Genomic DNA, 24,445 nt, shown 5'->3' with positions numbered 1-24,445 from the left:
AGAACTTTAGGTTATTTTCCAGAGACACATATATTTCTTTACAACAGAACTGCCTATATTATGGTGTTTGAGGAAATCCAGTATCACCACCTGCTTTATTTAGACCCAGCCTAACTTCTTCAGTATATGCTGTTATGGGGTAAAACTAATCTACACTAAGAGGTTAAATAAACTTTATTGCTGCTAAACATTTAAGAATCACTTTGTCAAACCAAAAAGAAAAAAAAAAAAAGAAAGAAAGAAAGAATGAAAGAAATACACTGTAAGTCATTAGGTATTTGCCAGGCTCATAGTATGAGTTTATGTTAGACATTGCCCTAGGGAGGCTACTAGGACTTTCTTGCCCTCAAATAATTTAAAATGAAGACAAACAAAAAATGGAGTCATTAACCTGAGCCTTGACTTTATAATAAATTTACAATAATTGCTCTTTTCCTTCCTCATTACCATCAATAGTTGATTCTCAAGTGTAGTAAACATGCGAAAAGCTATCCATTAGCTGATGTGTTATAATTCTCATTTTAAGAGTTTTTCAAGTGAAACTTACTTTACAGTGTCTTGTATTCAACTTGCCAAATTGTTATCATGGGACAATATCTTCTCACCCATCAATGCCAAGCTCAAGTCGCACCACTTATTATAGCAATGATTTTCCAAGTGAGGTCCCTGCACCAGGAGCTTCAGTGTCACCTGAGATCTTGAGAGAAATGCAAATTCTTGAGCCCCACCCCAGACCTACTGAGTGTGAGCCTCTGGGGGTGGAGCTTGGTCCTCTGTGTTTTAACAAGCCCTCCTGGACATTCATGTTCAAGTGTAAGGGCCACTGCTCCAATAAACCTCAAGGAACAAGTCAGAAGTTGTGAATAGGCTAACAGAGGCCAGGAAGGACATGCACATGAGGGAGGGAGCTGTGACTGAGATTATAAAGAGAGGGAGCAGGGGACTGAGTCGAACTGGAGAGCACTCCCTGCTTAATGGGAGCAGCTGCTGATTATTTCAGCCATTGGTTGCCTTTTAGGAACATGAAGCAAGTTCAAATATAATTTTCCAAAAGATAAAAACATGACTGTCTTACAAACATATAGTGAATGCCTGTCAAAGGTGAATCTAATTAAGAAATTAGCAAGATCATAAAGGTGATTCAAAGGAGAAAATGAGAGACTGGCATATTTATATAGTCAATAGAAGAAAGAATGTTTAAATAAGATTAATTTAGTTACAAAACCAGTTAATACCCTACCAAGTAATAAAACCATTACCAACAGGATTATTTTTTCTACTGGACAAAAATAATTCACAACCAATCTTCTACAAATGAGCATCTAACTTTAAAAAGTCTTGGCCCTAATCAATAGTACATAGTAAATCAAATAATATTTCATCCCTAGAGTCTAGGGCCTAGGTTGCCGAGGGCTGAGACAGTTGTATAAGTCTTAAGAATTGTGTTAATCTTGTATAAATTTTAGACAATGCTCTATTAAGACTGAAAGAGCATGTAAGAATCTTTTTGAGTTATTTACAATGTTTGGATAATTTTTTCTTAACAAGTAAGACTAGCAGACCTTCCATTTTAAAAAGGAGAATGAGAATCAGGACTTACATGTGAAATTTTTCCAGTAACAAATATAGACTAGATAAAATGGGCTGGAGGACAGATGACTGTGGATTGCCACCTTGCAACCCAGGTATTAACCATTATTGAATTTGAAAACTCCAGAAATATCCTATTCATCATTTAATGCCACTCATTCTGTTCATTTTCCCCACTGTGTCCAGTTAAGCACTCTGTGTTTCATTATTAAAGTCTGTTATCCAACTTTTAAAAACAGAGCTAGCAGGGCAGTCTTGTTCAAATGTCCTTACTGGCTATTTCAGGCCTCAGCTCCCCCTGCGTTCTTCAGAAAATTTCAGCAGCTTTGCTGTGGTGCAGTCTGCTTTCTTTTTAATTTCAACCTGAGGTACAAGCTGCTTACCCTATCAATATTCAAGGAATTCAAGGCGAGATTGGGCATGAAAGAAGTGTCTAGGCAAAAGTAATACCCAAACCATTTAAATCCTTATTACAACATTCTTAGGTAGAGGGATGCGATTTGAGGATTTTCATAAAAGAGGATTTTTCTTCCTGCTTTTCCCCTTGTTGTTCCAGCGTCTTCTACCCACGGAGGCAATATCTTTTAAGCCTTAGAAGAAGGACATATACAACCCAGAGCAAAGAAATCAATGCTCAGCTTTGAGTTTCAAATTTGGCTTTTAAAAAGGGCACAAGAAGCAGAAACAGACTTGAAACTCAATGTAGGTTACTTGTGGCATTTTTTTCACATTCCAAAACACTGATTTTGCATATAAAGAACCAAAGTTGGATGGACTCTCAGTTTAGAATTCATTCATTCATTCATTTATTCACTCATCCTACAATTAGTTATGGAGCATCTACAATGTACCAGGCATGGGGTATGCAGTAGTGAACAAAACAGAGTGTTCTCATGGAGTTTACATTCTGATGGGTGTAGTTGGGCAATAAGTACATCACAAGTAAACAATAAGTCAGGTGGTAATAATTGCCACAGGGGAAAAAAGGGCAGAGGGCAGAGAGAAAGAGACAAGGAGTGTCACAGAGGGTACGGTTTCCATTTTATACACAGTTGTGAGGAAAGTCTCTCTGATGTGTGATAAGTGATCAGACCTGAAGGCAGTGAGGGAAAAGCCATGCAGATCTCTGGGGTCTGAGGAAAGGGAACAGCCTAAGCAAAGGCATGAGTCAGGAGGTGGCTAGAGTATTGCCAGAGAGGAGGAGGGACGGGCAGGTCACAAAGGGTTTCATAGGTCAACGTCAGAACATTGGACTTTACTCTGAGTGAAGGGGAAGCCAGTAGAGAGTACGTGTAGAGTAGACGAATGATGATGCCAGTTATGTAACTTGCATTTTTAAAGGAGTCACTGTGGCTGCTTTTCTGAGTATCAACTCTAGAGATCCAGGGGAGGAAACAGAGACCAGTGAGTAGACAATTACAGTGATACAAGTGAAGGCTGATGGTGTCTGAGACCATCATGGTAGCAGTGGAAGATTGAGGAATTATCAGCTTCTGGTTGTATTTTGAATAGTGAGAACCATAAAAACACCGAAGGGGACAAGACTGTGACTAAAGGGCTGGAAGGAACAATTGAAGGAGTTCCGGAATTGAGCTGACATGCAGTGTCTCCAGGAAATGCCCAGCACCCTTTCCCTTTTTGCTTCAGGTCAAAATCTGGAGATCAAGGGAAGATGGGACCCTTGGATAAGTTTGAGGGGATTCTGGAACAGAAGGTTTTATTTAGGCAACTATAAGCCTCATGGAAAAGTGCTGAGTTCTGCATGATGTCAGGATGGTAGAGGGGCTCCAGTGGGGTGAAGAGCCTGAGAAGATGGACAAGAGGACCACTTCTCAGATTCTTATGCACACTGCATGGTGAGCAACCAGAAATTTCCCATAACCCTGACAAGGAAACAATGGTAGGGGGAAAGAAAGCCAGCAGACCAAAAGAATCTGTGGCCAGGACCAGGAGAACACATTGTGTAAATATTTGTTTACCAAAGTCCATGGCAGGCTTGGAGATGCTGGTTGCAGCAGACAAAGAAGGATTGGATTCTAATATCGAAGACCACGTGGTTCTAATGATGCCCTAGGGGATGCCAGCAAAGACAGGAACAATTCACAAAAACAAAATCTCCTCTTCCAATGAAGAGAACTTACCTAACAGAGCTTTATAAAAAGTGTGCAATCTCCAACAACACTGATTAAAAAACAAACAACTCTAGCCAAAATTCCTATTTACTCTATCAGGGTTGAATCAAAGGAGGAGCACATATAATTCTAGAGTCTTGAATCAAGGAAAGGTATTCAACTATCCAGCGTTATTTGCCCTATTAGAGACCCCCCCCCAATCTATTTTTATTGTTTACATAGCCTGTAGCAAAATAGAATGAGAAGAGTAGTCACATAATTGTTTTTGTAAATTTTTCTGGCTAAACCATTGTGATTAGGTACTGTGACAAAAAAGTACTAATAGCTTCCAATTTCATTTGTGGTAGGAACAGTCTAGTCTCAGCTTTCCTTCTACCCACATCCATGCACCCATCCTCCTCCAAGGTCTTAATTTCTCTATCTGTAAAATAAAGGGCTTGTGCAGAAAATCTTTATAATTCCTTTAACTCTAAAGTTATTGGACTTTAAGCTATTGCAACTTAAACCTTTTCCAGCTGTTTCCTTTTCCATCACTTGCCCCTGCATCTGGCTCTGTGCCTTGCTCATATTGGGTTTTAAATGACTTTTTACCTTCTGCTGAATGATGAATGAGGAGGGTGACCGTACACTGAATCCACTGCAGCGCCTTGCTCAAGGTAAAAAGCCTGACTGACCCTCGACTGAACCCTACTGGTGATGAGAATAAGGCAGATTAAGCTTGGGCCATGGCCAGCTTATTTCATAACCTTTTCCCCTCGGTGCCACCACCTCACTACTTTCTAGTTTAGTCCCTTAGAAAATATAATAACATATTTGGATTCTACTCATCTCTTCTGTTTTCCTTCACTCTTAGCTATTCTAAGACAATAGAACTAGGAGCTGAACATGTCCTGGCGCTTAAAACCCCCGGATGGTAGCAAATTTAATCTTTTTTTTTTTTTTTTTTTACTGTATGTGAAGGGACTCAAACCCATCATCCAAAGAGCTGGCTAAAAAGTTCCAATGCCCAGGATCACTCAGATAGGAGGCAGATAGGGCTCTTCTTAGAGAAAAGTGCTGCACTGGTCTGATCATGTCTATGAAGGGCCCGGTTCTGCCTGGTCTCTATAGATGCCACCTTCTTCACTGATTTCTCTCTCCAAATGAAGCAGAAAACTCAGGCTCACATTGAGTGTTTTCTAAAACGAGGTAGGAATGGATATGAATAGAAAATGCAGAGGAGACCCCTTGGGACTAAGGAAGGCAAGGCATGTTGAAGAGATGCATACATGGGTTGGTGTTTTGTTAGAATGTGATAGGAAGAGGAGGGAGTTTGAGATGGAGAGAACTGTCAAAGCAAGTGCGTGGAAGGGGAAGGAGGAAGAGCAGGGACACATAGGGAACAGCAAGTAATTAAGCCACCAATTTGTCTGGAATCTGCAGTTCTTGTCAAGCCAGAACCATAAGTTGACGGTGCCATGTTTAGAAAGGTTTGAACTCTGAGGCCAAGAAAACTATTTTCACAAAGTTAATAATTCAAGAAAATGTGGCAGGGTTCATATGATAATCTCCTGGATGTGTGGTACAGAAAGTAGTGGAACATGAATAATTGTGACCCAAATCTCCATCTTTGGCCTTCAAGCAAAAGGAAGTGACTTGTCTTAAAGATGAATGTGTAAATGATTTTTGACGAATTTCAAGCAGCACTTGACTTTTGTGGGCTTTTTGATTTGGAATGAATATATGCCTACACTATCCAGTTTTTTTCTATTGCTGGAAAATGTTTTATTGCAGAAAATAAAAACCTTCACATTTTAATAAACCTTTCTGAATTCTTTGCTGTTGCTGTTGACGTATTAACACAAATTTGGGTTAAGGATAAATTAATAAGAATTGTAAGGGTTTAATTTCCTGTAAACTATATGCATTTTTGGAATGAATTTACTCATCTATAAAGTACCCACAATGTGCAAGCAGTTTAGGCTTAAAATTTTTTTTCATGATTTCAGACATTTCTCTTTAATATTCTTTCTCTCTGTATATTCTCTGTATATTCTGTTTCAGTACACCTCCCTGGTTCTGTACACATACTAGTTCCAGGACAAATCACTAGGGTATCTAGACCTTAACACTCATTCTGTAATTTTGCATGAATTGGATATCTATAGCTTAAGTTTTAGGGTGAGTACAGTGATAGCACGGAAAGAGCAAAGGCCTTGGAGATGGAAGAACCAGGGTCAGAATCCCCTCTCTATCACTTAATAGTCTAGTGGCCTTGGGCAATTTTTAAAAACTCTCCCATGATTATTTTTCTGATCTGTATAGTGATACAAACAATGCCAACCGTCAGCTTGTAAAGAAGAGCGATGTGAATTTCTCCCAAGTGCTGTAAGTCCCCTACACATGAACTTTCAAATTGTGAACTTTCAAAGATGTGAACATGTGTTTGCATGTCCAGTCACGTAAGTTAGTTCACGTGTCTGGTGTACATTGTCACATGCGTGCATCCTCTACAAGTGGTTGTGCTTTTGTGTACTTTATAGTACTGTATAGAGTACAGTAGTACAGTATCTTTATTTCAAGCTAGATCTGTAAGAGGATGACTTCATTGAACTCCTTGCTGTGCAACACGAGGAGCTTACCAATGAAGACCTGATGGAATTGGAGGCCCAGAGAAAGGACGAAGAGGGACAAGAGGAAGAAGAAGTAACTGAAGAACCAAAGAGATTCATGACACAGGAAATGGCAAGGAGATTTTCTTTATTTGAGGAGGCACAGTTAGTTTTTGAGGCACAGGACCGGAATGTAGAATGGTACACAAAGGTTATAGCAGCTGTTCAGAATGCAGTCTAGTGCTACCGTGTCATCTATGATGCGAAAATAAGAGCTACTACCCAGATATCACTGGATATTTTTTCAAGAGGGTAAATAGACTTGAATCCAGCAAGGAGCCAGAACCTGTGCCATCAACATCAGGCATGAGTGAAATAGCTTTCACTCCATCTCCCACTGCTGATGATACTTCAGCTCTACCATCTCCCACCTCCTCTCCCTCCTCCAGTCAGTAACTCTTCTTGCCTATTCATTCCATGCCAGCCCCTGTACACCAGCTGTTGTACTGTACTGTACTACTGTACTTTCCAAGGTACTGTACTGTAAGATTAAAAATGTTTTCTTTATTTTTTGTGTTTTTTTATGTATTATTTTTGTGAAAAGTATTATAAACCTATTACAGTACAGTACTATATAGACGGTTGGGTACCTAGACTAACTTTGTTGGACTTATGAACAAATTGGGAAACTCTTTGTATGTAGGGGCCTTACTGTATATCTGTATAAGGCAGTACTGAACACTATCTTTCCTCTTCTCCCTTCCTCACCCCTCTCCTTCCCCATAAAATATAGTACTTGCTTTCTCAGTCCTTTAACAAAAATCTTCCGTTTTCACTGAAAACCACCACCCACTGTGTGACCTTGAGGAAGTAATTTCTGTCCTCTGGGCATCGGTCACTCTGATTAAAGTAAGAGGACTAAAGGTGATTGATTGCTAAGGGACCTTAATTCTATTAGTATCATTCAGCGAGTTTGGGGATCTCACCTGATTCCTGGTTCAGCTTTTTCTCTGCTGTCCATCCCCTCCCACCAGCCAGGAATCCTATTGCATTCCAATGTAACTTACATAATAGCTACTCTATATCAGGAACACCAAGCCTGCTGATAAGACTTAAGCTTAGAAATAATCTAATAGAATTCGCTGAGAACGATCTATGGGACAGTGTTTCTCCTCTTGTTAGCTAACTTTCTTTTTCATGATTTGCAAGTTTCTGAGAATTTTGTATCTTCTGACAATTTAGCACAATCTGCTTGTATAAATGATTTGTTACCCACTCCTGTAGCAATTATATTAGTTTCTAATGGTAAACTCCTAGGGCCACTATAACTGATTTGTATGTTTTAAACACAAAAACTATAAGACTAACTACAATCCTGCAGCCTGTGAAACAAAAACCACATTCACAGAAAGATAGACAAGATGAAAAGGCAGAGGGCTATGTACCAGATGAAGGAACAAGATAAACCCCAGAAAAACAACTAAATGAAGTGGAGATAGGCAACTTTCCACAAAAAAAAATTCAGAATAATGATAGTGAAGATGATCCAGGACCTCGGAAAAAGAATGGAGGCAAAGATTGAGAAGATGCAAGAAATGTTTAACAAAGACCTAGAAGAATTAAAGAACAAACAAGCAGAGATGAACAATACAATAACTGAAATGAAAACTACCCTAGAAGGAATCAATAGCAGAATAACTGAGACAGAAGAATGGATAAGTGACCTGGAAGACAGAATGGTGGAATTCACTGCTGTGGAACAGAATAAAGAAAAAAGAATGGAAACAAATGAAGACAGCCTAAGAGACCTCTGGGACAACATTAATGCAACAACATTTGCAATATAGGGGTCCCAGAAGGAGAAGAGAGAGAGAAAGGTCCAGAGAAAATATTTGAAGAGATTATAGTTGAAAGCTTCTCTAACATGGGAAAAGAAATAGCCACCCAAGTCCAGGAAGTGCAGCGAGTCCCATACAGGGTACACCCAGGGAGAAACAGACCGAGACACATAGTAATCAAATTGGCAAAAATTAAAGACAAAGAAAAATTATTGAAAGCAGCAAGGGAAAAACAACAAATAACATACAAGGGAACTCCCATAAGGTTAACAGCTGATTTCTCAGCAGAAACTCTACAAGCCAGAAGGGAGTGGCATGATATACTTAAAGTGATGAAAGGGAAGAACCTACAACCAAGATTACTCTACCTGTCAAGGATCTCATTCAGATTCCATGGAGAAATCGAAAGCTTTACAGACAAGCAAAAGCTAAGAGAATTCAGCACCACCAAACCAGCTCTACAACAAATGCTAAAGGAACTTCTCTAAGTGGGAAACATAAGAGAAGAAAAGGACCTACAAAAACAAACCGAAAACAATTAAGAAAATGGTCATAGGAACATACATATCAATAATTACCTTAAACGTGAATGGATTAAATCCTCCAACCAAAAGACACAGGGTTGCTGAATGGATACAAAAACAAGACCCATATATATGCTGTCTACAAAAGACTCACTTCAGACCTAGAGACACATACAGACTGAAAGTGAGAGGATGGAAAAAGATATTCCATGCAAATGGAAATCAAAAGAAAGCTGCAGTAGCAATACTCAAATCAGATAAAATTACTTTAAAATAAAGAATGTTACAAGAGACAAGGAAGGACACTATGTAATGATCAAGGGATCAATCCAAGAAGAAGATATAACAATTATAAATATATATGCAACCAACATAGGAGCACCTCAATACCTAAGGCAACTGTTAACAGCTGTAAAAGAGGAAATCGACAGTAACACAATAATAGTGGGGGACTTTAACACCTCACTTACACCAATGGACAGATCATCCAAAATGAAAATAAATAAGGAACCAGAAGCTTTAAATGACACAATAGACCAGATAGATTTAATTGATATTTATAGGACATTCCATCCAAAACCAGGAGATTACACTTTCTTCTCAAGTGTGCATGGAACATTCTCCAGGATACGTCACATCTTGGGTCACAAATTAAGCCTCAGTAAATTTCAGAAAATTGAAATCATATCAAGCATCTTTTATGACCACAAAACTATGAGATTAGAAATGAATTACAGGGAAAAAAACTGTAATGAAATAAACACATGGAGGCTAAATAATATGTTACTAAATAACCAAAAGATCACTGAAGAAATCAAAGAGGAAATCAAAAAATACCTAGAGACAAATGACAATGAAAACAATACAGTCCAACACCTATGGGATGCAGCAAAAGCAGTTCTAAGAGGGAAGTTTTATAGCTATACAAACCTATCTCATGAAACAAGAAAAATCTCAAATAAACAATCTAACCTTACACCTAAAGGAACAAGAGAAAGAAGAACAAAGAAAACCCAAAATTAGCAGAAGGAAAGAAATCATAAAGACCAGAGCAGAAATAAATGAAATAGAAACAAAACAATAGCAATGATCAATAAAACTAAAAGCTGGTTCTTTGAGAAGATAAAGAAAATTGATAAACCATCAGCCAGACGCATCAAGAAAAAGAGGGAGAGGACTCAAATCACTAAAATTAGAAATGAAAAAGGAGAAGTTACAACAGACACCACAGAAGTACAAAGCATCCTAAGAGACTACTACAAGCAACTCTATGCCAATAAAATGGACAACCTGGAAGAAATGGACAAATTCTTAGAAAGGTATAACCTTCCAAAACTGAACCAGGAAGAAATAGAAAATATGAACAGACCAATCACGAGTAATGAAATTGAAACTGTGATTAAAAATCTTCCACCAAACAAAAGTCCAGAACCAGGTGGCTTCACAGCTGAATTCTATCAAACATTTAGAGAAGTGCTAATACCCATCCTTCTCAAACTCTTCCAAAAAATTGCAGAGGAAGGAGCACTCCCAAACTCATTCTATGAGGCCATCATAACCCTGATACCAAAACTAGACAAAGATACTACAAAAAAGGAAAATTACAGACCAATATCCCTGATGAATATAGATGCAAAAATCCTCAACAAACTACTAGCAAACAGAATCCAACAACACATTAAAAGGATCATACACCATGATCAAGTGGGATTTATCCTAGGGATGCAAGGATTCTTCAATATACGCAAATGAATCAATGTGATATACCATATTAACAAATTGAAGAATAAAAACCATATGATCATCTCAATAGATGCAGAAAAAGCTTTTGACAAAATTCAACACCCACTTATGATAAAAACTCTCCAGAAAGTGGGCATAGAGGGAACCTACCTCAACATAATAGAGGCTATGTAAGGCAAACCCACAGCAAACATCATAATGGTAAAAAACTGAAAGCATTTCCTCTAAGATCAGGAACAAGACAAGGATGTCCACTCTCACCACTGTTATTCAACAGAGTTTTGGAAGTCCTAGCCACGGCAATCAGAGAAGAAAAAGAAATAAAAGGAATTCAAATTGGAAAAGAAGATGTAAAACTGTCACTGTTTGCAGATGACATGATACTATCCATAGAGAATCCTAAAAATGCCACCAGCAAACTACTAGAGCTAATGAATGAATTTGGTAAAGTAGCAGGATACAAAATTAATGCACAGAAATCTCTTGCATTCCTATACACTAATGATGAAATATCTGAAAGAGAAATTAAGGAAACACTCCCATTTACCATTGCAACAAAAAGAATACAATACCTAGGAATAAACCTATCTAGGGACACAACGACCTGTGTGCAGGAAACTGTTAGACACTGATGAAAGAAATTGAAGATGATACAAATAAATGGAGAGATATACCATGTTCTTGGATTGGAAGAATGAATATTGTGAAAATGACTATACTACCCAAAGCATTCTACAGATTCAGTGCAATCCCTATCAAATTACCAATGGCTTTTTTACGGAACTAGAACTAAAAATCTTAAAATTTGTACAGAAACACAAAAGACCCCAAACAGCCAAAGCAGTCTTGAGGGAAAAAAACAGAGCGGGAGGTCTCAGACTCCCTGACTTCAGACTATACTACAAAGCTGCAGTAATCAAGACAGTATGGTACTGGCACAAAAACAGAAACATAGATCAATGGAACAAGATAGAAAGCCCAGAGATAAACCCATGCAACTGTGGTCGACTAATCTATGACAAAGGAGGCAAGGATGTACAGTGGGGAAAAGACAGTCTCTTAAATAAGTAGTGCTGGGAAAACTGGACAGCTACATGTAAAATAATGAAATTAGAACACTCCCTAACACCATACACAAAAAGAAACTCAAAATGGATTTGAGACCTAAATTAAGACTGACACTATAAAACTCTTAGAGGAAAACATAGGAAGAACACTCTCTGACATAAATCACAGCAAGATCTTTTTTGATTCACCTCAGAGTAACGGAAGTAAAAACAAAAATAAACAAATGGGACCTAATGAAAATTCAAAGCTTTTGCACAGCAAAGGAAACCATAAACAAGATGAAAAGACAACCCTCAGATTGGGAGTAAATATATGCAAACGAATCAACGGACAAAGGATTAATCTCCGAAATATATAAACAGCTCATGCAGCTCAATATTAAAGAAACAAACAACCCAATCCAAAAATGGGCAGAAGACCTAAATAGACATTTCTCCAAAGAAGACATACAGGTGGCCAAGAAGCACATGAAAAGCTGCTCAACATCACTAATTATTAGAGAAATGCAAATCAAAACTACAATGAGGAATCACCTCACACCAGTTAGAATGGTCTTCATCAGAAAATCTACAAACAACAAATGCTGGAGAGGGTGTGGGGAAAAGGGAACCATCTTGCACTGTAGGTGGGAATGTAAATTGATACAGCCACTATGGAGAACAGTATGGAGGTTCCTTAAAAAACTAAAAATAGAATTAGCATATGATCCAGCAATCCCAATGCTGGGCATATACCCATAGAAAACCGTAATTCAAAAAGACACATGCACCCCAATGTTCATTGCAGCACTATTTACAATAGCCAGGTCATGGAAGCAGCCTAAATTCCCATCGACAGACGAATGGATAAAGAAGTTGTGGCACATATATACAATGGAATATTATTCAGCCATAAAAATGAATGAAATTGGGTCATTTGTTGAGAGGTGGATGGATCTTGAGACTGTCATACAGAGTGAAGTAAGCCAGAAGGAGAAATATATCGTATATTATTGCATGATGTGGAATCTAAAGAAATGGTACAGATGAATTGGTTTTCAGGGCAGAAGTTGAGACACAGATGTAGAGAACAAATGTATGGACACCAAGGCAGGCAAGCAGTGGCGGGTGGGGATGGTGGTGTGATGAATTGGGTGATTGGGATTGACATGTATACACTGATGTTTATAAAATTGATGACTAATAGGAACCTGCTATGTAAAAAGTTAATAAAATAAAGTTCAAAAAAAAATCCAGTTATGATTGTTAGTGGAGTTTCCTGGGCTATCTCATCACATACTTAAGCTTCAGCTTCCTCTGTAAAATGGGGATGAAATACTTTCCTCACAGGCCTCTGGAAGGATTGAATGAGATTACATACTTAAAGTACCCACCAGGGACTTACCTGGGGTTTTGTGGTTAGGACACTGCACTTCCACTTAAGGGGCCCGGGTTCTATCCCTGGTCAGGGAACTAAGATCCTGCATTATGCATGGTGCAGACAAAAAAATAAAAAATAATAAAAAAGTACCCACCATGTTGTAAACTTTGAATATATCATCATTTCTCTGGTTGCAATGGACACATTTAATCCCATTGAACATATCACATTGCCTATAAAAAGAAAAACAAAAAACTCCTAAGACTAAGCTTTGAAAATAAGCTAACAAAATATGAAATTTTTGACCCTGACACCAGGTTGACACAGATGTCCAGGAACCTTTATTATTTCCAGGGACTCTATTTTAGTCTCAGATTAAAAAGGAAAAAAGATTCTCACATAAGATGTCAAGATGTGATCACAAATACATACAACTGCTAATAAGGTAAAATGATAATGTTTTATTCTTTTAATCTCTAGAACATTATGAATTACTTATTGACTTTCTGCATAAGGAATTCTAGGATGCTTAAATGTAGTGAAAAGGGCCCTAAACCCAAATTGGAAGACCTAGGAATTAATACTGTCTTCCACTTTCTAGCTGTGTAGAACTTGAGTGGGTTAACTTCTGAACTACAATACTTTCATGTGTAAAGTGGGAATAATAATCCCTGTATCCTCAGATATTTCATGGATTAAAAGAGATGATATATGTAAAATAACACGCAAAGTCTAAAGCCCAAAAGTTGGCATTATTATAGAGTAACTTTTATTTTTGTTCATAACACTGTTATTATTCCTATCATTTTCATTTTTATTATGTAATACGATATGCTGGGTTTCTTAATATGTCACTGTTTTCAAAAGTGCTGTAAAATTCAAGGAAGTCATAGGTGCCCCAAAAAATTAATAGCAATCACTGATGCAATAACTAAATTAAATAGCCAAAAAGGAGAGTGAAGTTTATTTATTGTCTTTTTCAGCCATCTACAGTGAAAGTGGCACACAAGATTTTAGGATTGAAAATTCTTTCTCTTTCCTCACATTTGCAAGGGTATCTTGAGTGGATTTTGAGTGTGAAATTATTTTTTCATTATTATACCTAAACATAGAGCTTATATTTAGGTGGCACCCACCAATACTGCTGTCCTGAATGTTATAATATTGAAATACACCATATTCTACTGTCCCAAGACTCTCTTATCACCACCACATTAACCTCTGCCAGGGCTGCCCATCTCTAAGCCTCCACAGTCCAGTTAAATCTTAGAACAGCTGAGGGACTCCAGGAACTAACTTGAGTACTAAAGGCATCTTTTCTGATTGATTGATGCCCCTGCAGTGCTGATGGGTAACCATTTTGAATACCACTCTTACCTAAGTTCTATGTTGAAGGTTGAGTGACTCCATTACTACCAGAAGGTAATATCTGTTCATCGAGAGAAGTGCTGGATGGAGAGAATATTAACAGCACTTTCCCTTTGAATGCCTTGCTGGCACTAATTTTAAAGATTTAATGTGATTCTGAAACTGATTTAAGACTTAGAGTTTTTAACTTAGGGTCTTCAAGTCTCCAAAATTTGGGCAAGGTATTTTTTTGTGTGTGTATGTTTATAATATACGTACATATATTTACATATACTGTGTGTATACACACACACACACATACACACACACACACACGCACTAATATACACATTATTTTAAGGAGACCCCCCCCCCCAGAGGTCAGTGATTCCAAAAAGTTTAGGACTCATTTTGTTATACTCTTTCTGAAATAATAAATTGTTAGATTTACAGAAGAGAGACATAGGGGGAAATGTGTACAAATTGAAACCATACTAACAGGAAGTACCCTTGCCAACATTTTAATAGAAAGACCTTTAACAGGACCTGAATGATTTAAAAAAGAAGGGAAAATGAGTTTGGTCTAGTCTGCAGCTTGACATATACACATTTCCACCAGAAACAAATGGCTGTCAATGGAGTGATCCAGACGTGCAAGTTTTTTTACTAAAGTTTCTCTACTAAGGTGAGGAGATGAAATGTACTCTAATACCTTCATCTGGAGGAAAATAGAGCCCTACTTAGTGACTTCCCACTCCCTCTCCAGTTCAGGTGAAGTTTTATTCCAACAGAATGTGTTAGAGGCAGTCAGGCTCTTCCTGGTGATATTAAAGTCAACTTTCCAAGTACGATTTCTGAATGAATTAATAATAATAATGATTATGTCAGTAATAGCTAATTGTACAGCTACTATTCATTAAAGATTTACTGTGTGCTGGGCACTGTTCTGAGTCTTTATTTGCATCATTTTACTTAATCTTCATAACAACCACTGAGATGGATATTCCTTTGTCCTATATGTAGATGAGGAAATTGGAGTTCAGAAAAAATTAACTTGTATAAATTTACAAAGTTAGCAAGTAGCAGAGCCAGGGATCGAACATAGGTAAGTCTGTCTGCCTCAATACTCCAATTGATCCATGTAATACTCTGGATCAATTTTAGGGGATGTTGCATATTATTTATCTGTTTGTAACCCATGCCTGTCTCATCTGAGTTATCCAACCAACAGCCCCCCTCCCCAAAAAATCGTCACTAGGGCATAGTAAGCAATGACTGCCCACCTCTTCACTTGACTTTTGTATGGTACCTTTTCACATATGTGTTTGACAGATTTTTATGTAATAGTAATCATTATGGTAATGGTTAGTTTTTCTTTTATGGGCTACTCCCCACTTTCCAATATCAAGCTCTTTTGATAATCTAGATCCAATATAATATATCTTCAAGTATTATTACAGCTACTACTATATGCTGTCTTCCCTAGCTCTTAGAGATATTGTTAATTTCAACTATATATATATATATTTTTCAACTAAATATAAGTAATCATGGGGTTTCATCAGTGAACCTGAACATTCCATTTCTGCAAGTACAGCTAATGCCCTTCCCCATCTCCATATGAGGAAACTGACCATTGCCTTCAGTCTTCCACCTATAGTTATTAGTTTGCTGGTTGTATGTTGGTGGTGGGGGTGGGGGGGACAGGTGTACAGGGAGCTTGGAGGGCAGAAAATGGCAGGTGACCCCTCCTCAGGAAGTGAGGAACTGAAGAGCTTCAGAATTCTACAGGCTCCATCTCCTTGGGTTAAGGTGGTGAGACAGGTACCAGAATCACTGCTACTGCCTGGAAATCCTAACCAGTCGTGGGCCTGGAACTCCTTGTGTCTTTAAGAGGAGCAAGAAAATTGCCACCAGGTGGTGCCAAACCACAGCTGAGAGTTGGATTTGATAGTACACCTGAGACTGCCCCACCCGGACCCCTGGCCCAGCCTGAAAGAGGCAAGTTTTCATTATATATTGTAGAAAATGCAGGTATTTCAAGTTGGACAGACCTGGGTTGTATCCTTTTGCTCCCTGGGTTATCGTGAAGTTAAAATGGCACAGTAAAGCCAGTGTAACAGGCAGGAAGCACAGCGCCCAGTGGTTTTAGGCACTTTATAAGTGTTATTTGGTTCTGACCTAGAAGGAAGTGACTTGACTTGCAATTTGTTCCTTAAATATTGAATTAACTTTTGCTATTGCCACTTTTGCTTCATTGAAAGCAGGGTGACCTTTTCTCACTTGGTGTTAAATCCAACAGAGTAAACCTGTTTCCAAAATGAGAATTATCTCTAAATAATGGAACCACATTTTGTTTTTAACTGGTCCACTGGCTTCAGCAAGGCACCCAGTTAGTGCCTGGCATAAACTTGAAAAATGTCGTATGTCAGAGACATTTGGAGATGGGAATGCCGTTCTCTGTGGAGGAGCAGAGTTTTGCTGGAAGCTTTACAGGATTTGTCAATAGAAGAAAAGCAACACTGAGTAATAGCCCAAGAGAGACTTAGGACCTGAGAAGCTGGCTTAGCCAAGCAGAGGGACCTGAGAAAGGAAAGAATCTTAGAAGCAGATAACAAGACAGTGGGGTGGGGGGCAGACAGTGCAGCAGCATAGGCTGGCACAACCAAGATGGGTAGGGGAGGAGTATCAGATTTTGTCTACAAATTTTGGTGATAAGGTCAGGGATGGAGGATGAATAAGTATAGGAAAGGTGGCTGAAATGTTGGTATGCTACTAGATAAAGCCAAACCACTATGTAAGGGTAACAGTAAGGCAACCCAAAGAGCCTCAGGCTCTGAACCCACAGATTGGAGTCTGCTTCTGGGCCCATAGATACCTCTGACTTGGGTTGAGCCCTCAGGTCTTTAGACCTATTTGGATCTCTGTTTCCCAAAGAGATCGCTAATGTACCTTCCAGATAAAAGTTCTTACAATTACATCTTCATGGATGGGGAAAAAGTGAGTGCAAATATTATTCTTTGTATAGTGATTGGGACAGTTTCACATGAGATAGAAAAAAGTGGCATACAGTAAAGAAAAATGGGTACAGCTTTTCCATATATGCAAGTGCCCTCCAGAAATGACCAGTTATTTGATGGGTTAACGAAAGTTACAGAGAAACAGTAATTAGGAATGAAGTGTGTAGAATGTAGAATAGCTAATGTTCTAGTAATTTTTCAATTGTTCTACTCCTGCTAAAAAAGAATATAGGAGGGCTTCCCTGGTGGCACAGTGGTTGAGAGTCCGCCTGCCGATGCAGGGGACACGGGTTCATGCCCTGGTCTGGGAGGATGCCACATGCCACGGAGCGGCTGGGCCCGTGAGCCATGGCCGCGGAGCCTGTGCTCCTCGGCGGGAGAGGCCACAGCAGTGAGAGGCCCGCGTACCGCAAAAAAAAAAAATAATTAAAAAATAAATAAATAAAAAAGAATATAGGAAATGTCAGAGGAGATATAGGCATGGGATAAAGCTCATCTCAGATCCCTTAAAACGGGATTCAGAAACACCTTAATCATCCAACTGCATAATTCCATGATAAATCAGTTTGATGTTCCTATGTATTTCTAAAGAAGATTATGAGATCAGATTTTTTTTTTTTTTTTTAATCAGCAGAACCTTATTCTTCAGAGCAGCTCAGCAGGCTTTCTGAAGGTAGCCTGTATTTTCCCCAGGATTTTAGTTACCAGAGAAAAAGATAAAACAATGATTTCAGAAACAGGTTTTTTTGAGGCCTATAATACAAGCTAAATTTGGAAGTCTGGATTAGGAGATAACGTATTTGTAAAAGATGTCTAGAGAGACAGGAATCCTAGTATTACTGCCTTCTCTAGACCCATGTCCCGGCGGGGGGACGGGGGTTCCCCCAGGGGAACAGTTCAGATGGTCTAGGCTGTGATGGGGTTGGCTCTGCAGTTGTAAGCTGAAGTCAGAGCGTCCAAAAGTTAAGGGTTTTATTTTTCTTGATCCATTTTAGAAAGAGCCAGATTTGACATTTGCAAACTCAAAACTGCTTTGGTCTGGTTCTGCTATTATCTGTGACTTAATATCCACATCTTAAATTTTAAAACTGTTCTTACTGCTTCCAAAGGGCTGAAAACTACCACTAGAACAAACCAAACTGACTGTAATGGTAGTCTCACTCTCATTGCTAGAATTATTCTTTTAGACCAACAATATTTTCTCTACAAAGGAAACAGATCATATTGTGAAGATGCTTTGAAACGTATAAATATTTTCAGCAATAACATCATTAAACAGTCAGCTTGTGTCACCTTAGATCTTATGTACCTTGTACATTTTCCACACTAGACTAGGTCCTGTGAAGAATGTAATAGAAGATGAGAGTAATGTTCACCAGGGACTTGGAGAGAAATTAAAGATGCATGTTATTTGAGGAAGTATATAGTCAGATGGCAAACAGAGTTTCATTTAACAATATATAAAATAAAGATTTAGAAATGGTAGGAATTAATGTGAACCAAAGTAGATCACATCATGGGGGTGCTGAGACGTGAACTAGTACTTGAAGGAAGGGGAGTGTTTGGAAAGATTGAGGAACAGATAAAATCTCATGTAGGTCAGGCTCTATCTATGTAATGAGAAGGGCTGGAGGAGGAACAAAATGAGAAAATTATAGAGTCAAGGGTAAAGAGTGTAGAATGCATGAGTTTGTTGGGGCTGGGGATGGGAAGAAGGAAGGAGACTGAGGGCTTGGCCTTGGGGGGTACACATTGGGAGCTCAGGCAGGGCGGGGTCAAATGAAGCTTAGAGGGCAGGCAGAGGCCTTTGAACTGACTTCACTGTCTTCACCTTGATTCTGGTCTACTCCCAAACCCATCTAATCTATGCTCACAAGGACAGCAAGACAAGGGTTTTCTTGTTGTGGCTGGGAAAGCATTCCCTGCCCCGTCTTCTAATCACACACATCAGGTCTGAGATTCCACCTTGCTTTAAAGCTATTCAAGCCATCGTGGTAGCAGACATTTAGGACTTTCCTCACTTCTAAAATGTCATTTGAAGTCTTTTTGTTGCTCTTTGTGCTAGACCAGGTCAAACAGGACTTAGTAGCTGGAAGGCTTCATTCTTTTTTTTTTTTTTCTTTTTTTTGACTCATTATTATTTTTTATACAGCAGGTTCATATTAGTGATCTATTTTATACATGTATAGATGTCATATGTTTATTGTATATATGTCAATCCCAATCTCCTAATTCATCCCCCCACCACCACCCCTGCCCCCCTGCCCAGCTTTCCCCCTTGGTGTCCATACGTCTTTCTCTACATCTGTGTCTCTATTTCTGCCTTGCAGACCAGTTCATCTATACCATTTTTCTAGATTCCACATATATGCGTTAATATACAATGCTTGTTTTTCTCTTTCTGACTTACTTCAATCTGTATGACAGTCTCTAGGTCCATCCACATCTCTACAAATGACCCAATTTCTTTCCTTTCTATGGCTGAGTAATATTCCATTGTATATATGTAACATATCTTCTTTATCCATTCATCTGTCGATGGGCATTTAAGTTGCTTCCACGACCTGGCTGTCGTAAATAGTGCTGCAATGAATACTGGGGTGCATGTGTCTTTTTGAATTATGGTTTTCTCTGGGTATATACCTAGTAGTGGGATTGCTGCATCATATGGTAGTTCTAATTTTAGTTTTTTAAGGAACCTCCATACTGTTCTCCATAGTGGCTGTATCAATTTACATTCCCACCAACAGTGCAAGATGGTTCCCTTTTCTCCACACCCTCTCCAGCATTTATTGTTTGTAGATTTTCTGATGATGCCCGTTCTAACCAGTGTGAGGTGATAACTCATTGTAATTCTGATTTGCATTTCTCTAATAATTAGTGATGTTGAGCAGCTATTCATGTGCCTCTTGGCCATCTGTATGTCTTCTTTGGAGAAATGTCTATTTAAGTCTTCGGCTCAGTTTTTGATTGGGTTGTTTATTTTTTAAATATTGAGCTACATGAGCTGTTTATATACTTTAGAGATTAATCCATTGTCCATTGCTTTGTTTGCAAATATTTTCTCCCATTCTGAGGGTTGTCTTTTCGTCTTGTTTATAGTTCCCTTGCTGCACAAAAGCTTTGAAGTTTCATTAGCTCCCATTTGTTTATTTTGTTTTATTTCCATTACTCCAGGAGGTGGGTCAAAAAGATCTCGCTGTGATTTATGTCATAGAGTGTTCTTCCTATGTTTTCCTCTAAGAGTTTTATAGTGTCCAGTCTTACACTTAAGTCTTTAATCCATTTTGAGTTGAATTTTTTGTATGGTGTTAGAGAGTGTTCTAATTTCATTCTTTCACAAGTAGCTGTCCAGTTTTCCCAGCACCACTTATCGAAGAGACTGTCTTTTCTCCATTGTATATCCTTGCATCCTTTGTCATAGATTAGTTGACCATAGGTGCGTGGGTTTATCTCTGGGCTTTCTATCCTGTTCCATTGATCTATGTTTCTGTTTTTGTGCCAGTGCCATATTGTCTTCATTACTGTAGCTTTGTAGTATAGTCTGAGGTCAGGGAGTCTGATTCCTCCAGCTCCATTTTTTTCCCCTCAAGACTGCTTTGCCTATTCGGGGTCTTTTGTGTCTCCATACAAATTTTAAGATTTTTTGTTCCAGTTCTGTAAAAAATGCCATTGGTAATTTGATAGGGATTGCATTGAATCTGTAGATTGCTTTGGGTAGTATAGTCATTTTCACAATATTGATTCTTCCAATCCAAGAACATGGTATATCTCTCCATCTGTTTGTGTCATCTTTAATTTCTTTCATCAGTGTCTTATAGTTTTCTGGATACAGGTCTTTTACCTCCTTAGGTAGGTTTATTCCTAGGTATTTTATTCTTTTTGTTGCAATGGTGAATGGGATTGTTTCCTTAATTTCTATTTCTGGTCTTTTGTTGTTAGTGTATAGGAATGCAAGAGATTTCTGTGCATTCATTTTGTATCCTGCATCTTTACCACATTCATTGATTAGCTCTAGTAGTATTCTGGTGGCATTTTTAGTATTCTCTCTGTATAGTATCATGGCATCTGCAAACAGTGACAGTTTTACTTCTTCTTTTCCAATTTGTATTCCTTTTATTTCTTTTTCTTCTCTGATTTCCATGGCTATGACTTCCAAAATATGTTGAATAATAGTGGCGAGAGTGGGCAACCTTGTCTTGTTCCTGATCTTAGAGGAAATGCTTTCAGTTTTTCATCATTGATAATGATGTTTGCTGTGGGTTTGTTGTATATGGCCTTTATTATGTTGAGGTAGGTTCCCTCTATGCCCACTTTCTGGAGAGTTTTTATCATAAATGGGTGTTGAATTTTGTCAAAAGCTTTTTCTGCATGTATTGACACGATCATATGGTTTTTCTCCATCAGTTTGTTAATATGGTGTGTCAGATTGATTGATTTGCATATACTGAAGAATCCTTGCATCCCTAGGATAAATCCCACTTGATCATGGTGTATGATCTTTTTAATGTATTGTTGGATTCTGTTTGCTAGTATTTTGTTGAGGATTTTTGCATCTATATTCATCAGGTATATTGGTGTTTAATTTTCCTTTTTGTAGTATCTTTGTCTAGTTTTGGTATCAGAGTGATGGTGGCCTCGTAGAATGAGTTTGGGAGTGTTCCTTCCTCTGCAATTTTTTGGAAGAGTTTGAGAAGGATGGATGTTAGCTCTTCTCTAAATGTTTGATAGAATTCACCCATGAAGTCATCTGGTCCTGGACTTTTGTTTTTTGGAAGATTTTAATTACAGTTTCAATATCATTACTTGTGATTGGTCTGTTCATATTTTCTGTTTCTTCCTGGTTCAGTCTTGGAAGGTTATACCTTTCTAAGAACTTGTCCATTTCTTCCAGGTTGTCCATTTTATTGGCATAGAGTTACTTGTAGTAGTCTCTTATGATGCTTTGTATTTGTTCAGTGTCCGTTGTAACTTCTCCTTTTTCATTTCCAATTTTATTGATTTGAGTCCTCTCCCTCATTTTCTTGATGAGTCTGGCTAAAGGTTTATTAATTTTCTTTAACTTCTTAAAGAACCAGATTTTAGTTTTATTGATCTTTGCTATTGTTTTATTTTTTTCTATTTCATTTATTTCCACTCTGATCTTTATGATTTCTTTCCTTCTGCTAACTTTGGGTTTTGTTTGTTCTTTCTCTGATTCCTTTACGTGTGAGGTTAGATTGTTTATTTGAAAATTTTCTTGTTTCTTCAGGTAGGATTGTATTGCTATAAACGTCCCTCTTCGAACTGCTTTTGCTGCATCCCATAGATTTTGAATTGTCGTGTTTTCATTGTCATTTGTCTCTAGATATTTTTGATTTCCTCTTTGATTTCTTCAGTGATCTCTTGGTTATTTAGTAACGTATTTGTTTAGCCTCCATGTGTTTGTATTTTTTACAGATTTTTTCCTGTAATTGATATCTAGTCTCATAGTGTTGTGGTCAGAAAAAATGCTTGATATTATTTCAATTGTCTTAAATTTACCAAGGCTTGATTTGTGACCCAAGATGTGATCCATCCTGGAGAATGTTCCATGTGCACTTGAAAAGAAAGTGTATTCTGCTGTTTTCAGATAGAATGTCCTATAAATATCAATTAAACTTAACTGGTCTATTGCATCATGTAAAGCTTGCATTTCCCTATTGATATTCTCTCTGGATGATCTGTCCATTGGTGTAAGTGAGGTGTTAAAGTCCCCCGCTATTATTGTGTTACTGTCGATTTCCTCTTTTATAGCTGTTAGCAGTTACCTTACATATTGAAGTGCTCCTATGTTGGGTGCATATATATTTGTAATTGTTATATCTTCTTCTTGGATTGATCCCTTAATCATTATGTAGTGTCCTTCCTTGTCTCTTATAACATTCTTTATTTTAATTTCTATTTTATCTGATTTGAGTATTTCTACTGCAGCTTTCTTTTGATTTCCATTTGCATGGAATATCTTTTTCCATCCCCTCACTTTCAGTCTGTGTGTCCCTAGGTCTGAAGTGGATCTCTTGTAGACAGCATATATATGGGTCTTTTTTTTGTATCCATTCAGTGAGCCTGTGTCTTTTGCCTGGAGCATTTAATCCATTCACCTTTAAGGTAATTATCGATATGTATGTTCCTATTACCATTTTCTTAATTGTTTTGGGTTTGTTTTTGTAGGTCCTTTTCTTCTCTTGTGTTTCCCACTTAGAGAAGTTCCTTTAGCATTTGTTTTAGAGCTGGTTTGGTGCTACTGAATTCTCTTAGCTTTTGCTTGTCTGTAAAGCTTTAGCTTTTTTTTTTTTTGCGGTACGCGGGCCTCTCACTGTTGTGGCCTCTCCCGTTGCGAAGCACAGGCTCTGGCCATAATTATTTTCAAAAGCTTAAAGCTATTTTTAAAGCTTTCATAATTTGAGTAATTCTGAAATAAAATGGCAACGCTTGCTGCAAAGGTGAATTATGTTGAACTCAGTTTAGCATCTGCACAGTTGTTTTATATATGTATATAGCTCCTAATAGTCAAGGGTTCAGAGGAATCTATTTTACTCGACCTGGCATTATTTTATTTTCTCATAAATTCTGAACAAGTATAAATGTAGCAGAAATATTGTCCATGAGTAAAACATTGAGTCCAACAGAACACTTGAATACACCAAAGAGAAAAAGGCTTTCACGGTTTTAGACATTTTCCTATCTGCTTATAATCTTTTAGCTAATTCAGCATGATCGTATTTTAGAGTAAATATGCTCATCACATTGATGGATTAAAAATTCACCATACCATTTAGATTCTGAAAGATGTGGGGAAATTTTGAATTGTTTTCCTTAGATGGATTAAGAAGCCATCATGCCTTTTGTATTCTGAAGGATGGAAAATGTTGAATACTTCTAAAATGTTTTCATTTATATTTTAATGAAGATCTTCAATGGCAATAACAGCATATACAACATTTATCTTTTTTCTACTTGCAAAAGAAAAATAGATCTTTATTGAAGAAATGTTTATGATTCAGAAAATAAGAAGATAATTTATTCTTTTTATAGATTTGTTTTTGAATATGAACTGTGCACCACAGATTTAAGCATGACAGACATAGTGGAAGTCTTTGAGAAGTCAATTATCTCTTGGATAAGTGAACTAACAATTGAAATAAGGTGTGTAATAGTAGTATAATGGGCAAAGTGCAGGATGCCAAGGTAGGATACAAGGAACACCTGATA

At 37.8% G+C, this 24,445-nt stretch overlaps 1 protein-coding gene across 1 annotated transcript in view; it reads left to right on the top strand.

Moving 5' to 3' along the window:
- The window catches only part of FGF12 (fibroblast growth factor 12), a 566,085-nt gene that overhangs the window by 114,534 nt on the left and 427,106 nt on the right, over window positions 1-24,445 (top strand). The window lies entirely within an intron of this gene.

This window comes from Pseudorca crassidens, chromosome 5 (genome assembly GCF_039906515.1).
Source record: "Pseudorca crassidens isolate mPseCra1 chromosome 5, mPseCra1.hap1, whole genome shotgun sequence".
Classification (NCBI taxonomy): Eukaryota; Metazoa; Chordata; class Mammalia; order Artiodactyla; family Delphinidae; genus Pseudorca; species Pseudorca crassidens.
Note: the sequence above shows the minus strand (reverse complement) of the source record. Positions and strands in the feature narration are given on the sequence as shown.